This window comes from Lolium perenne, chromosome 6 (genome assembly GCF_019359855.2).
Source record: "Lolium perenne isolate Kyuss_39 chromosome 6, Kyuss_2.0, whole genome shotgun sequence".
NCBI classification, from domain to species: Eukaryota; Viridiplantae; Streptophyta; class Magnoliopsida; order Poales; family Poaceae; genus Lolium; species Lolium perenne.
The window spans coordinates 140,794,053-140,808,537 of NC_067249.2; positions in this window are offsets into that span (position 1 = coordinate 140,794,053).

Here is a 14,485-nt window from a genome sequence, read left to right on the forward strand (position 1 = left end):
GAGTCCTTCGAGACACTCAAGGACGACGCCGCAAACGCGATGGCTGGAGTAGTGCTTGCAAGAGGACGCGACGACGCACCGAGCCATAGCAGCCACACGGGAGGCGGCGGAGAAGCAGGCGATGGAGCGACGCAACGACGGGGCCGACCCGTCCGAAAGCAAGTAGTCTAGGCTTCTAGATCTACATTGTATAGTTTTTATGCATTTAAATGTACTACTTTTTATATTTTTAAATACGTTGCAAATCTAAAAATGGGTCGCCCCGGTGGGAGCACACCCAGATGCAAACAGACGCGCGGACAAGATATATCCGCGAGGTGACGCAAACGGACGCTCGCGACCACTTTTGAACGTCTGAAATACGTCGCTCCTTGGAGATGCCCTTAGATGTCATGGAACTCTCTCAATCAAATACCCACAAAAGCTGTGTTTCGTGGTATGCGTGGACTGCGGTAAAAAAATTCCAACAAACTCAATCCATAAATTTTGGATATACTGTTTGAGTTTGTATGGTGTGTCTTCTCGAAGTTTGCGCGATACCACAAAACAAAATTTCATGTTTATTTATATTTATGACTTTAGACAAAATAATATCAATGTAACATCAAAATCAACATAAATTATATTTATTATTGTTTCAAGATCTCACGATACAACAATTAATGATCAAAATTACAATAATGGTGCAAATGAAATATGCAAAGAATAGTTTAAATTACACACGAATAAATGGGAAATCAGATGAATAAAATGAGAGACTACTTCCCATATAGCTGCCACTAATGCTCAATGAGATCGTCACGAAGTTCGGTGTGTGCCTCGATATCTTTAATTGGTCCGTATGTCTCAAGAAATGCTTGGATTCGATCCAGGTTTCTTCTAGGTTTCACACAGAAACCAGCATTGTCAAACTTAAAGGGAAGGTCACATACTTCTCAGCTTCGATGATCATGTTATTCAGAATCACACAAGCAGTCATGATATTGTTGAGGGGTCTCTTACCCTATTAACGAGGAGCTCCTTGAATAGTTGCAAACCGAGCTTGCAACACACGAAAAGCTCTCTCTATATTTTTTCGAGCTGCTTCTTGACATAGGGAAGAGTGGGCTTACTTTCACTTGTAGGAGTTGGGATGGTATTCACAAAAAATTACCATGAAGGATATATGCCGTCTGCTAGAGAATACCATATGGTATAGTCATGGCCACTGACTGTGTAGTTGTAAGCCGAGACAACTTCACTAGCAAGCCTAGCAAATAGACGAGATCTCTGTAAAAGGTTGATGTTATTGAGTGATCTAGGCAACCCAAAGAAGCAATGCCAAAATCCTCAACTCTCGTAAGGCCACAACCTCAAGAAAGATTGTGGGATCACGATGATGACCAGGGAATTGCCCGTGCCATGTTGTCGGGCAGTTCTTCCAACTCCAATGCATGCAATCGATGCTCCCAAGCATACTCGGATAACCCCTTAATTCATGCATTGCCATCAGCATGTTCGTGTCCTCATTGGTAGCTCAGAGGTACCCAACTCCGAAAACCCATATCAATGTCTTTGCAAACATCCTCACACACTTGCACATTATCTTCTCAAATGCAAAGATACTCGTTGTTGTAATCTACATGAATATCATATGTGATCACCCTCATTGCGGCATATATCTTACATCGAGAGAAACAACACCAATTCTTCTTTGCATACTTCCACTATGCGCACGAAGAGATCCCTTCTCATTCGACAATGTATATGAAACATTTGAGGAAGTTAGGTGGGTACCTCGACAAAGTAGTCTTTCGTGAGCGTTTCGTTGCCGAGTGTGTGGTTCCGAGGGATGCACAGATGGCCGACAGCGAACCCTCTGTGCTTTATCTAGTTCGAGTCATCATCCTCAAGGTTCTTCATGGCGACCATCAAGATTATGTCCTCGGCCTCATCGTCGTTGATAAAATCATCCGAGTCTAAATCGTCTGAGGATGATGAATCCTCGAAAAAAAAACTCCACTGACTTACTTGATGAAGAGGTCCACAACGAACTCATCTAAATATGTACGTAAATTCTATGGTATTCAAATTATTTGATTCCTACTATAATCGAAAAATATAAAACAAAGGGAAAACATACCTCTTGGAGAATTTGGTGTTGTTCTACTTTGTTCTTCCTCCCTTATTTCTCTAATAGTCTTTGTAGCTTTGGTGGAATTTGAGAGTGAAGGACTTGCCATTGCATTTGGTGCATCGGTTTGAGCTTTCCACGAAGATTCGTGGAAGTTAAAGTAAGGAGCTTGTTACTCTTGGGTTCTTGGAACCCTAGACGGCTTTGAGCCTTTGTGGCAATTTCTTGGGTGCGTCCAATTAAGTTATGGAAGTGTGCCCCAACCTTTGTGTAATGACCGGTTTTCATCTCGAAGAAAATCCCTTAGTGGAACCATGACCTAGGACTTTGTGGCATTCGGTGTGTGGTGTGCTACCGCATCTTAGGGTGAGGCATTTGTGGCGTTGGTGTGCATCGTGCAACCACACCCCAAGAGGTGAGACCTCTCTTGGCGCTCGAGAAACACTAAGCCACCTCAACTCTCTAGCACTCGCAAGAGTGTGAACTTCGGGATAAATCATCGTCTCCACGTGCCTCGGTTATCTCTATACCCGAGATTTTTTACTTAGGCACTTTACTTTGTGATAGCCTTCGTGCCTGAAGTTATATATCTTGCTATCACATAGTTTGTTGTATTTCTTAACATAAGTTGTTGGTGCACATAGGTGAACCATAGTATAGAGGTTTTGGGCTTGACAAAGTAAACGCTAGTTTTATTCCGCATTTGTTAAGCTCATCTCGTAAAAGTTTTAAACCGCCTATTCAACCCCCGCTAGGCAGCATATGTGTCCTTTCGAAAACTTTGTATGGAGTGATTGGGCGACGATCGAGATAACACAATGGCCAGATAAAGATTGGAATTGTATGACGACTATGGTTAAATGGTGGCGTGGATATGTTGGATTTTTTCCCACCCATGAGTAAATATTTTATAGTAGATTTGCTCGACCTAGATCTCTTTTTGCATATCTAGATAATAGATGTGGAGATAGATAATCATAAATGATTCCTAGTGAGATTTTTATTCGTAAAAATTTATTGATTTGTGAACGTACTTCATTAGCACAGCTTTATTATAAGTAGCAACTCCGGACCCCAAAAAACCTTGTTTTGTTTTGAGTGTGCATACCTTGTTCCATATAGTTAATTATGGTTTTTTCCATACCATATAATAGTTGACTTGCTCATTAACTGAGATAGAACAAGCTAGTATGCACACCAACAATGTTGGCAATTATGTGAAGACAATTATGTGAAGACATATTTCACCAACTGTAATTTTTCTCTATGGGATATGCAAGTGGAGGAGCTATATAGAATTTTGGTACCACAACTTGTATCGAATGTGCAGTTTAGTACCACATCTTGCAAAACATTACCACAACTTGTATGAGGGGAGCAAATAGGTACCAAATCATTAGAGAGCTGACATGTGGCGTTTCAAATTTTGCGCAATCACTTTGACACTGACAGGTAGGACCTATTTGCTCCCCTCATACAAGTCGTGGTACCACGGATTAACATTTTACAAGATGTGGTACTAAATTGCACGCCTAATATCAGTTGTGGTACCAAATATGTTTATAACTCCAAGTGGAGCATAGTGTCAGCATTCTTTCAGTTATTTAGTGGAAAGGCTAGAAATCATCAGTATTAAGTAGGTGTATATGTAAGGAGAATCATCTGTATTTTTCAAGGAGTAACATTGTAGGGATTCGTAGTATAGAAAACAAAAAATTTCCTACTGCAAGAACTAATAACAAGCCAAGATCTAATCTAGTAGATGGTACCAACGAGGTGAAGATCAACATATCATCGAAGATCGCTAAGCGTTAACGAGATAAATCTCGTGGTGGATGCAGTCGATCACTTGCAGCTTTCAAAAGCGCGTAGAAGATCTTGATGATGCCACAATCGGGCATCACCTCCGCACTCGATCACACGTACGGTGTCGATGACGATGTCATTCTGCCCATTCCAACGGGCAGCGGATGTAGTAGATCCTCCTCGTAATCTGGCCAGCACGACGACGTGGTGACGGTGGTGGTGGAGATTTTCGACAGGGCTTCATCGTAAGCAGTGCGGGAGAGAGAAGGGAGTAGCTAGGGTTTAGGAGAGGGGGACACTTGGGGCTCCGGCCTGGGATCCCCTTGGTGGTGCGGCTGGATTGGTGTGTTTAGCCCTCCATCTCCTCCTTTATATATAGGTGGAAAACCTAGGGTTACCCCAAAAACCACTTTGGAGTCCAACTCCTAAACTTACCAAAATTAGAAACCTAGAGGAAAAGGGATTTCTCCCTTTCCACCTTCCCACTTGGTGGGTTGGCTAGGGCTGGTGGAGTCCCTTTGGGACTCTACCTGCCATAGTGATTTATTCTGGATGATTGTAGAATCTTCTACAACCTTCCATAAATGCACCGGACCGTTCCCAAACTTGGAATGTGACTTCCTATATATGAATCTCATTCTCCGGACCATTCTGGAACTCTCCGTGATGACCTGGATCTCATCTGAGCCTCCGAACAATATTTGAACTCCATTCCATATTCCATATCTACTTAAAACAACATCGAACCTTAAGTGTGTCACCCTACGGTTCGTGAACTATGCAGACATGATCGAGACTCTTCTTCGATCAATAACTAATAGCGGGACCTAGAGATCCATAATAGTACCCACATATTCAACGATGACTTCATGATCGAAAGAACCATTTACATACGATACTGATTCCCTTTGTCTCGCGATATTTTACTTATCCGAAGTATGATCGTCGGTATCTCTATACCTAGTTCAACCTTGTTACTAATAAGTACTCTTTACTCGTACAGTGATATGACATCCCTTGTGAGCCAGTCACATGCTTGCAAGCTAGTTGTATGATATTCCACCGAGAGGACCCAGAGTATATCTATCAGTCATTTGGATGGATAAATCCCACTATTGATCCACGTGCTTCAACCTATACTTTTGGAACGCTTAATTAATGCCACCTTTATAACCACCCATTTACGAAGTAGTGTTTGATGTCATCAAAGCATCCATCCGATGTAGGTGATTAACATGATCTCATGGTCGAAGGATTAGGTTACTATGTATCTTAAAGCTTGAATCACTACAAAATTAATGACTTGATCATATGCTACACTTACTATGGGTGCATGTCCATCACATCATTCACCTAATGATATGATCTTGTTATTAATAACATCTAATGTTCATGATCAGGAAACCATAATCATCTATTAATCAACAAGCTATTTTAACAAGAGGCTTACTAGGGACTCTTTTATGTTTACAAAATACACAAGTATTAATTTTTCCGGTTAGTACAATTATAGCATGGGATGTAAACATTTATCATGAACACTAAGATATAACAATAGACACTTTTACTATTGTCTCTTCGGTAGAAGATCTTGATGGTGCCACAATCAGGCAGTGATGACCCACAAGTATAGGGGGTGTATCGTAGTATTTTCGATAAGTAAGAATGTCGATCCCAACGAGGAGCAGAAGGTGTTGACAAGCAGTTTCGATGAAGGATTCACTGTAGATGCTCACAGACAAGTATTCAGGTGGTTTTGATGTAGCAGTTGAATAAAGTACGAGTAAGTAAAGTGCGAGAGTAACAATTGCAGCGAGTGGCCCAATCCTTTTTAGCACAAAGGACAAGCCGGTTTGTTTACTTATAATGACCAAACGTTCTTGAGGACACACGGGATTTTAGTCTAGTGCTTTCGCTACATATAGCTAATTAATCTTCATTGTTTTGATAAGTGTTGTGTGGGTGAACCTATGCTAATGCACCGCCCTTCCTAGGACTAAGACATACTTGTGATTATACCCCTTGCAAGCATCCGCAACTACAAGAAAGTAATTAAGATAAATCTAACCACAGCCTTAAACTCTGAGATCCTGCTATCCCTCCTGCATCGATATACCAACGGGGGTTCAGGTTTCTATCACTCCGGCAACCCCGCAATTGGCAAACGAATACAAGATGTATTCCCCTAGGCCCATAAAGGTGAAGTATCATGTAGTCGACGTTCACATGACACCACTAGAAGAATAACACCACAACTTAAATATCATAACATTGAATATTACTCAACCATACTTCACTACTAACATTTAGACTTCACCCATGTCCTCAAGAACTAAACGAACTACTCACGAGACATCATATGGAACAAGATCAGAGGTGATATGATGATGAATAACAATCTGAACATAAACCTTGGTTCAATGGTTTCACTCAATAGCATCAATAACAAGTAGAAATCAATAACGGGAGAGTTTCCCCTATCAAACAATCAAGATCCAACCCAAATTGTTACAGCGGTGACGAGGTGCAGCGGTGGAGACGGCGGTGATGATGATGGAGATGATGACGATGGTGATGGAGATGATGTCCAGCTCGATGACAGTGACGATGGCGTCGATTTCCCCCTCCGGGAGGGAATTTCCCCGACGGATCTCAGCCTGCCGGAGAGCTCTTTTCTCTCTGGTGTTCTCCGCCTCGCAAAGGCGGCTGTGACTCTTCGCGACTGTCCCCCTGGAGCTTAGGTTTTCGGGACGAAGAAATACGCGAAGGAGAGGAGGCCAGAGGGGGCTGTGGGCCCCCTCCCCACAAGGCGGCGCAGCCAGGCCTTGGCCCGCGCCGGCCTGTGAGGTGGGCCCACGGCGGCCCTCCTCGGCTCCCCCTTCTGGCTCCCTTCGTCTTCTGGAAAAATAGGAATTTTCATATAATTTCCGTCAATTGTTGATCTTCCGAAATATTGCATTCTGACGGCGCTTTTTCCAGCAGAATCCTGACTCCGGTGCGCGATCCTCCAATAATCATGAAACATGTAAAATAGATGAAATAACATAAGTATCATCTCCAAATATGAAATATATCAATGAATAACAGCAAATTATGATATAAAATAGTGATGCAAAATGGACGTATCAACTCCCCCAAGCTTAGACTTCGCTTGTCCCCAAGCAAAACTGAACTCGGTAAACAGGACCACATGTTTATGGAGTGAAGAGTCGATAAATAAAATACGGACAAGAAGCATCATATTCATTCACACAAGACATTCTAGTAAACAACTTCCTCATATAATTCAACTTGAAACAAGTAGAAGGTAATCACAAATAAAGGTGCATAAGAAATCATAGTTGGTGATGGCAAACTTCGTTCTTGGTCAGAGAACAATTAACAAGTTATACTTATCTATCGAGCAGCGCTCTTATGTTAAAGTTTATATGGCACAACTTGTATACTCAATCATAATAATCTCCTCATAATCATTGATAACTTTCAAAGCTATATTCATTCGGATAAAACTTGTACTAAACAAGGAAGAGTAAAAGACATGATGAAGTAAATCACAATATAGATGGTTTGATCACAATAACTCAAATGCTTGCTTAATATGGAGAGAGATAGGTTTACTGACTCAACATAAAGTAAAAGACAGGCCCTTCGCAGAGGGAAGCAGCGATTAAATCATGTGCTAGAGCTTTTTCAGTTTTGAAATCATATAAAGAGAGTAAAAGTAACATTTTGAGAGGTGTTTGTTGTTGTCAACGAAATGTAGCGGGTACTCTAACCCCCTTGCCAGACAAACTCTCGAAGAGCGGCTCCCATAAAGTTTTATTTTAGGTTGGCACTCCTCCCAACCTTTGCTTTCACAAACCACGGCTAACCGAATCCTCAGGTGCCTGCCAACAATCTCATACCATGAAGGAGTGCCTTTTTATTTTAGTTTTATTTAGATGATACTCCTCCCCTCCTTTGCTTTCTCAAGCCATGGCTAACCGAATCCTCGGGTGCCTTCCAACAATCACATACAATGGAGGAGTGTCTATTTATAAAATTATGAAGGTTAATTAATCGGGGCTGGGAACCCCATTGCCAGCTCTTTATGCAAAATTATTGGATAAGCGGATGAAGCCACTAGTCCATTGGTGAAAGTTGCCCAACAAGATTGAAAGATAAAACACCGCATACTTCCTCATGAGCTATAAAACATTGACACAAATAAGAGATAGTAAATTTTGAATTGTTTAAAGGTAGCACACGAAGTATTTACTTGGAATGGCAGGAAATACCATGTAGTGGGTAGGTATGGTGGACACAAATGGCATAGGTTTGGGTTAAGGTTTGGATGCACGAGAAGCATTCCCTCTCGGTACAGGTTTTTGGCTAGCAAGGTTAGTTAGCAAGCACAAGAGTTGAGGGAAACAAACAAATATACATGTGATAGAAACAATCATGCATCTTCCTTGTAAGCACAACAATTTTAACTTCAGAATAATAAGCTAAGGAGTTAACAAGGAAGAAAGACAATAAAACTACTACATGTATTTCTCTTTTCTACTTAAACCTCAAAGTGTTATTACTATTGACCAATGCTAAGTTTGCCAAAACCAAATAGATTTATTCAATGCTCCCAAAGTGATACCAATACTAATAACAAGATCAATCATATAATAGAAGTTGCAAACTAAAATAAGATGTGCAATATGTAAATGATAAAACTTCTCATTAATATTCCATAACGATAACTCACACCAAGGGATACATAGACAACCAACTAAAGGAGAGATACTTCCACACTGCAACCCATCTTATATGATAACTTCCCTACTCATGATATGACACTACTTGATAGTAAAAAGTAAAAGATAGTGATGATGTGATACCGCGGCACTCCCCCAAGCTTGGAACAAACCAAGGGAATGCCAATACCGATGATGAATTACTCCTTCGGCGGTGGTGGTGATGAATTCCCGTCATCCGACTTCCAAGGAAGAGGCTCTCCATCAACAAACGACATCTTGGTCTCGGGAATCCTGAAACTAGTAGCATAGCTTATGTGTTTAAACCTGTTTTCATACTCACAGTTCTGATTTTGAACGTCATAGAGTTGAGCTTGGAGTTTGTTGGTGGTGTCGTGAAGCGAGAGGATGTCGTCCCACAGCCTTGCAGTCTCCTTCTTGTGTGCATCAATAAGTTCAGACACAATCTTGTGGAAGATGTCCACTTCACGCTCAGCCATCTTCTTGTAGTTGAAGACCTCTTGTTCTAGCTTCTCCATCCTGTCTTCTAAGCTTCCTTCTCCTTTAGGACCCTGGACATCTTTGATCTGCAACTCTCCATCAATGAGTAGCAACTCCTTGGGGTGCATCTTCAGCTCGTTCATGTACATGTTGACGACATCCTCGCAGAAGCCGTCCTTCGGAGTTTCTGACGAAGACATGATGGCTCTAGATCCGAAGCAGATCCTGGCAGAAAACAGCTCGAAACAAAACACGTCGAGAAAACGATATACGGACCTCCAGGGGTCCGGGGGATTATATAGCAGGAATTTTTACGACACAAGGAAAGTACCAGGTCGAACCAGAGTCGGAGAGAGGCGACGAGGTGGCCACCTCATAGGGCGGCGCGGCCAGGCTGGGGCCCGCGCCGGCCTATGGGGGCACGCCCTCGTGCATCTCCTCCACTCCGTTTCGATCTCGTAATTTTTCATATTTTCCAAAAATAGCAAAAACATTGTTCGGAAAGTAAATCGCGAACTTTTTATTACCAGTACTGTTACCTATTCAAAGTCGAGTTACGTGATTTGTCAATTTGACCTTTGATGAAAGCTTCCGGAGTTTCCACTCGAATAACATCAACATCTTCATTATAAGAATCACCTGAGATATAATGCTTGAGTCTTTGTCCATTCACCACTTGTGAGGCATCGCCTTGGAGAGAGCTAATTTTAATTGCTCCTGAACGATACACCTCCTCAACGACATATGGTCCTTCCCATTTTGAGAGTAATTTCCCTGCAAAGAATCTGAGACGAGACCGATACAATAGAACTTTATCCCCAATATTAAATTCTCTTTTGATAATTCTTCTATCGTGCCATTTCTTAACTTTCTCTTTAAAGAGTTTAGCATTTTCATAAGCTTCACTTCTCCATTCATCTAGAGAACTCAATTGTAGCAATCTTTTCTTACCGGCTAATTTAGGATCTTTATTTAGTTCTCTTACAGCCCAATAAGCTTTGTGCTCTAGTTCTAAAGGTAAATGACAAGCTTTTCCGTAAACCATTTTATAAGGTGACATACACATGGGATTTTTATAAGCAGTTCTATAAGCCCATAGTGCTTCCTTAAATTTACTAGCCCAATTCTTTCTAGATTTATTAACAGTCTTTTGCAAGATAGATTTAATCTCTCTATTTGATAATTCTACTTGCCCACTAGTTTGAGGATGATAAGCAGAAGCAATTCTATGATTAATACCATATTTAGCAAGGGTTTTTCTAAAACCACCATGAATAAAATGAGAACCTCCATCAGTCATAAGATATCTAGGAACTCCAAATCTAGGAAAAATAATATCTAATAGCATTCTTAAAGAAGTCTCACCATCAGCACTTTTTGTAGGTATGGCTTCCACCCATTTAGTAACATAATCAACAGCAACAAGTATATGAGTGTTACCTTCTGAAGAGGGAAAAGGTCCCATGAAGTCAAATCCCCAACAATCAAATGGTTCAATAACAAGAGTATAATTCATAGGCATTTCATTGCGTCTGGAGATATTACCAACCCTTTGACATTCATCGCAAGATAAAATAAACTTCCTTGCATCTTTGAAGAGAGTTGGCCAATAAAAACCTGATTGTAGAACCTTTTGCGTGGTTCTATCTCCGGCGTGATGTCCTCCATAAGCACTACCATGACATTTACTCAATATTTCCTGTTGTTCATATTCGGGAACACATCTTCGCAGAATACCATCCACTCCTTCTTTATATAAGTGTGGGTCATCCCAAAAATAATGCCTCAAGTCATAAAAGAATTTCCTCCTTTGCTGGGCTGAAAAGGTTGGAGGCAAGTACTTGGAAACAATAAAGTTAGCATAATCAGCATACCAAGGGCTATCTCGCGAGCTCACCTTTATTACAGCCAATTGTTCATTTGAAAAACTATCATTAACACTAACAGGATCATAAGCAATATTTTCCAATCTAGACAAGTTATCAGCAACAGGATTATCAACACCTTTCCTATCTATAATATGCAAATCAAATTCTTGCAACAGAAGTACCCATCTAATAAGCCTTGGCTTAGCATCTTTCTTTTGCATAAGGTATCTAATTGCAGCATGATCAGTATGAGTTGTAACTTTTGAATCAACAATATAAGATCTAAACTTATCACAAGCAAAGACTACAACTAACAATTCTTTTTCAGTTGTAGCATAATTTCTTTGAGCAGCATCAAGAGTTTTACTAGCATAATGAATAACATTCAATTTTTTATCTACTCGTTGTCCAAGAACAACGCCTACAGCAAAATCACTAGCATCACACATAATTTCAAATGGTAAGTTCCAATCAGGAGGTTCAACTATAGGAGCAGTTGTTAAGGCTTTCTTTAGAGTTTCAAAAGCTTCCTTACAATCATTATCAAAAACAAAAAGGTACATCTTTTTGAAGAAGATTAGTAAGAGGCTTTGAAATCTTGGAGAAGTCTTTAATAAACCTCCTATAAAACCCAGCGTGACCAAGAACACTACGAATACCTTTAACATCCCTAGGATAGGGCATCTTCTCAATTGCCTCAACTTTGGCTCTATCAACTTCAATGCCTCTCTCAGAAATTTTATGTCCCAATACAATTCCTTCATTAACCATAAAGTGGCATTTCTCCCAATTAAGAACAAGGTTAGTTTCTTCACACCTCTGCAAAACTTTATCAAGGTTCCGCAAGCAATTATCAAAAGAATTCCCATAGACAGAAAAATCATCCATGAATACCTCTACAATATTCTCGCAAAATCCATGAAAAATAGCAGACATGCATCTTTGAAAAGTAGCAGGAGCATTACATAAACCAAAAGGCATACGTCTATAAGCATAAGTTCCATAGGGACAAGTGAAAGTGGTTTTCTCTTGATCCTTAGTTTTAACAGCAATTTGTGAAAACCCAGAATAACCATCAAGAAAGCAAAAATGAGTATTTTTAGATAACCTTTCTAACATTTGATCAATAAAAGGCAAAGGGTAATGATCTTTCTTAGTAACCTTATTAACTTTTCGATAATCAATGCACATTCTATACCCTACAATTACTCTTTGAGGTATGAGCTCATCATTATCATTAGGCACAACAGTCATTCCTCCTTTCTTAGGAACACAATGCACAGGACTAACCCATCTACTATCAGCAATAGGATATATAATACCAGCTTCAAGAAGTTTTAATACCTCATTTCTTACCACATCCTTCATCTTAGGAATTAGACGACGATGATGTTCAACAACAGGCTTTGCATCATCTTCCATATTAATGGCATGTTGGCAAATAGAGGGAGAAATCCCCTTCAAGTCATCAAGAGTGTAGCCAATAGCTCCTCGGTGTTTCTTCAGTATTTCCAATAACCTTTCTTCTTCAAACTCTGAAAGCTTAGCACTAATAATAACATGATATATTTTCTTATCATCAATATGAGCATATTTAAGATTATCAGGCAATGGTTTTAATTCAAAGACAGGATCTTCCTTTGGTGGTGGTGTTGTAACGAGATCTTCTACCGGTAAATCATGCTTAAGAATAGGTTGACGAAGGAAAATTTCATCAAGCTCATTTCTTTCTTCCCTAAAAACTTCACTCTCACTATTCTCCAAATGTTGCTGCAAAGGATTATTAGGAGCAAGAGCAATAGATGCACACTGTTCAACTCTAAAATCATTATTAGGCGAATCAGCTTTATAAGGAGTTTTGGTAAATTTAGAGAAATTAAACTCATAAGATTCACCAGCAAATTTAGTCAAAATTTTCTCTTTCTTGCAATCTATAACAGCTCCACAAGTATTTAGAAAAGGTCTACCAAAAATGATAGGACAATATTTACTAGCAGCAGAACCAAGTACCAAAAAGTCAGCAGGATATTTAATCTTACCGCATAGAACTTCCACATCTCGAACAATGCCAATTGGAGAGATAGTTTCTCTATTAGCCAGCCGAATAACCACATCAATATCTTCAAGTTCACAAGAACCAATTTTGTGCATAATCTTCGTGTAAAGCTCATAAGGAATAGCACTAATACTTGCACCAATATCACATAGACCATAATAACAATGATCACCAATTCTAACAGATAACATAGGAACACTAGCTTTCCTAGACTTATTAGGATGTGAAATAATATTAGAAGCATCTTCACAGAAAATAATATGACCATCTTCCACATTTTCAGTCACAAGATCTTTAACAATTGCAATAGCAGGTTCAACTTTTATTTGCTCCTCAGGTTCTATAGGTTTCTTTTCACTTTTATGAACCGCACTATTTATAACAGAGTACTCCTTCGTTTTAGCAGGCAAAGGAGTTTTTTCAATATAAGCTTCAGGAATAACATGATCAACAGTTTCAACTACAACACATTTATTTATAGATGAATCAATTTTATCTTTATACGGTTCATGATACTTATCAAAATTCTTCTTAGGCAATTCATAATGAGAGGCAAAAGCTTTATAAAGATTTGCAGCAACTTTAGAATCAAGACCATAAGTAGCACTCATATTACAAAATTTATCAGTATCCATAAAAGCTTCAATGCATTTATAATCATAATTTATACTTGATTCTCTATCCTTGTCGTTCTCCCATCCTTCAGTATTCTCCTGGATCCGATTAAGAAGGTCCCTTTTAAACTCTTCTTTGTTGCGTGTAAATGATCCAGAACAGGAAGTATCCAGCAAGGTCTTGTCTTGAAAAGAAAGTCTTGCATAGAAATTATCAATAATAATATTACCAGGAAGCTCATGAATGGGGCATTTGAGCATTAAAGACTTCAATCTCCCCCACGCTTGGGCAATACTCTCTCCATCATGAGGCCAAAAGTTATATATGCAGTTTCGGTCTTTGTGAATTTCACTTGGAGGATAGAACTTAGAATAAAATCGGGGCACAATATCATTCCATTCAAGAGAATCCCCATTATCCAGTAATTTATACCAATGCGCCGCTTTACCAGACAGCAATATAGAGAATAGTTTCTTCCTCACTTCATCCATAGCAATACCTGCACACTTGAATAAACCGCATAATTCATGTAAGAACAGTAAATGATCTCCAGGGTGGACAGTTCCATCCCCCATATGATTATCCACAACACGTTCAATAATTTTCATAGGTATTTTGTATGGTATTTCTTCCTCACCTGGCGCCTCATCCACTACCTTTGCAGTAGTAGTAGATTTTCCAAATAAAAATTCAAGAGAAGATCTCTCCATAATGAATTATGGCAGCAGGCAGGAATAAAATCAGCACAAACAGTAAAAGTTTCCCTTACCAATTCCACTTACCAATAGCGCTTCACTCC